The sequence below is a fragment of the Arachis ipaensis genome, chromosome B8 (genome assembly GCF_059453495.1).
Source record: "Arachis ipaensis isolate K30076 ecotype BB chromosome B8, ASM5945349v1, whole genome shotgun sequence".
NCBI classification, from domain to species: Eukaryota; Viridiplantae; Streptophyta; class Magnoliopsida; order Fabales; family Fabaceae; genus Arachis; species Arachis ipaensis.
In genome coordinates this window covers 124,145,533-124,148,759 of record NC_142443.1, presented here as the reverse complement: position 1 = coordinate 124,148,759, position 3,227 = coordinate 124,145,533, and the positions used below count along the sequence as shown (strand labels likewise).

The 3,227-nt window shown below is 40.1% G+C and overlaps 1 long non-coding RNA gene across 1 annotated transcript; it reads right to left on the bottom strand.

The window, feature by feature from the left end:
* Positions 1-490: 490 nt before the first annotated feature.
* Positions 491-2,690, bottom strand: LOC148549720 (uncharacterized). The gene is made up of 2 exons (XR_015896892.1): positions 2,609-2,690; positions 491-654 (listed from the first exon to the last, which is right to left on the bottom strand). It is a non-coding gene; the product is annotated as an uncharacterized LOC148549720 (long non-coding RNA).
* Positions 2,691-3,227: the final 537 nt, after the last annotated feature.

Genomic DNA, 3,227 nt, shown 5'->3' with positions numbered 1-3,227 from the left:
TGGTGTCCAATTTTTATAGACACCATTTGCCCTCAAATAATTCATTTTACAAATCAAATTTATGGATAAAATAGTAATAATACATTTTTGTTTATAATTAAAAAAATCATTAACCCATTAAATATGTAACACCCTACCATACAGAGACTTATGCTTAAGTCATAATTCAGAGATGGCAAGGTATTACGACCTCTAAAACAAAAATTTAGTACGTATAGTAGTATGAATGATTGATTATAACTAGGAGCCTTGTAGAAAAAAGGGATAAACAAAAACCGCAACTCGAAAGCGCAACACTCCGATCACTAACACAACGAGCAAAGGATAAGCTAACGCAAGATCATATATATAAAGAGTATCAAAAACAGGAATATCAAGACTCAAAATCCGGCTGCGAAGGTAACCGGTTCGAGCATAGCAATATATACATATAATAAAATAAGGAAAACCCCAAGGAAAACCCAAAGGGACATAAATACCGAAAACCTAATCTCCAAAATCCCCTCTAGAAGGAGTCATCACAGTTTGTATTATTTAATGGAGATAAAAGTATCTAAACAAGATATATAAATCAAGATAGAGTCCCGAGAACAAGAATCTTCGCTAATCCCGAAGTCCCCAGCATGCCTCAACGAGAAGCCTCGCGTCCTGCATCTGAAAACCACAAAATCCGCATGGGTGAGAACCAGAGGTCCCCAGTACGGTAACAGCTTCCACATATATAATACATAATAATAGAGGAAAGCCGAAGGCAATCCTAGAACTTCCTCCAGGAAATATCAAAGCTTATAAACAAGCTAAACCGTAAGCGGCAACTAACTAAAGATCCTTCAGTCTAACTAATACTTCCCTTTCTACTTCCTTCAGACCTCCCAACAACCAACAGGAGTATAATATAGCAAACACAGTTATATCAGACAAGAGATTTACAAATAGGAACAAATAAGGCATTTAGGCAATTAGCAAGTAATATGCAGTCAAATAGGCAATCTCAAACAATTCATGTAGTATGCTTATGATGCATGCCTGTCCCTAGTGGCTGATGATATCATCTGTCGGTTATAGAGCCAACCCGACAAGTCCTGGTAGCTAGCCATTGGACTGTCCCTCTGTCGTGCATCCCCAACTCGAGTTATACTCATCATAAACTTGATCATAATCATGATCCATATCCATCACCCTCACTGGTGAATATTTATCCATCACCATCACTGGTGAATATTTATAGGGGCGAGCTCATCCGGGCCTTTCACAGTGCCCGGCCACACTTACGACATAGGGTCAAAAGAGCTTCGAGTCTCAACCTGGAGCACATGGTGGCTAGCCATTGCTACTACCCAGGGAAACCCTCATCTCCAATGGTGGAAGTGCAAACCTTCACAATTCAATCAACATCATATATGCATTTATACTTGGCCATAAACATGGCTCCGCCGTAACACGGCAATAATCTAGCCATCCGGCTCACGGTTAAATCCATAACCAGCCAATTCATTAACAATTACGGCCCTTCGGCCCATGGCACAACAAGCACTTCCACCGCCATTATCCGCATCTCACATAATCATCTTTGATCCTCAATGATCATTCATTTTTCCCTTGCTTCACTCGCAAGTTACCACATTCACTAGCCCTTTTTCTCATGCTAGGCATATCATAATGATTTAAGACATAAGTGGTGAGATCGGAGGCTTAGAAGTATGAAATTTGGCTTTTAAAACTCAAAAATCAACTTTGGGATGAAAACAGGTCCACGCGTACGCGCACTCCACGCGCACGCGTGGATGGCGCTTTCTCGAAGAACGGCGCGTACGCACCAAGTGCGCCTACGCGCGAGGGGTCATTCTGCTAAAAATTTTCTAAGTTAAAAGCTGCAGAATTTACAGATTCAAACCCCAATCTTCCGACGGACATAACTTCCTCATTTTAAATCGTTTTTCACTCGTTCTTCGAACGGCATGGACATCCCGGATCCAATTTCATTTCTAAACAGATTTGGCACAAATCAAAGATCCGTAGTCCAAGTTATGTCCCGTCAAAGTATGCCCAAAAACCATGTTTTTATACAAAACCACAAGGTGCCATTTTCAAAACAAGCCACTTTCAACTCTTTTCAAAATCAATCAAACATGCCAATTTCAATCCTTCTCTTTGAAATCATTCAAAATGTACCAAAATCAACAACAAGCCATCCTCAACTCACACATTGACACTTTACCAAGGTTTCCAAAACCACATCCAACCATTTTAACACTTCTCAATCAAATGGCTAAAGGACAAACACAATATCATGTCATACATCCTTCCTCATCCCAATTTCCAATAATACCATTTCCAATTAACCATCATTATACATAATCAACATCATACTCACCATCAACATGGTACCACCCATCAATTCAACCTCAATCATCCATCAAGCATATATCACAACATGCATTTCTCATATTTCACACAATCAAGGCATCAATATTCATAATCACATATATGAACACATCATATATTTCAACCATTCAACAACACCAACAATTCAATGCCTATCTTAGGGCCTCTAGCCTAAGTATTTCCTACCACATTACATATTAGATACGGGAAACTAAAACCATACCTTAGCCGATTCCCCAAGCTCAACCGGAGCACTTCCAAACCACTTGTCCACAAGCTCTCAAGGTATCAACACCTCCAAGAACAGATTTTATCACACAAAACCCTCTTCCAAGCTTTCCAAAATCACCAATCAAGCTCCAATATTCACATATACACAACCTAAGCCACAATCATCATACCCATACACAACATCTCAATACCCAAACATCATAGAACAACAAATTATACTAGGGTTGAGAATCTTACCACACCCAAGGTCCAAGGAGACAAGATTAACCTTCTCCTTCAAGAGAGTTGGGTCCTATAACATTAAAGAACCCAAAATCTCAACATTTTTGCTCATGAAACTCGAAATCAAGGGCTGGAATTTCGAACAGTAAAACGTGGCTTACCTCAAGATTGATTGTATGGGTTTTGTAGAGCTCTCCGCGGTGAACGCGTGGCCGCAAACGGAGCGGCAATCGGAGCTCTAGATCAAAAGTTATGGTGGTTTGAAGATCAAGTGAGAGAAGGAAGTTGAGAGAGTGTTCTTCCCCCTTCCATCTCAATTTTCAGCGTGTTTTGGTGTTGTGTGAGGAGAGAGAGTGCTGAAAACTAGGGTTTTGGTTTAGTTATGTTGG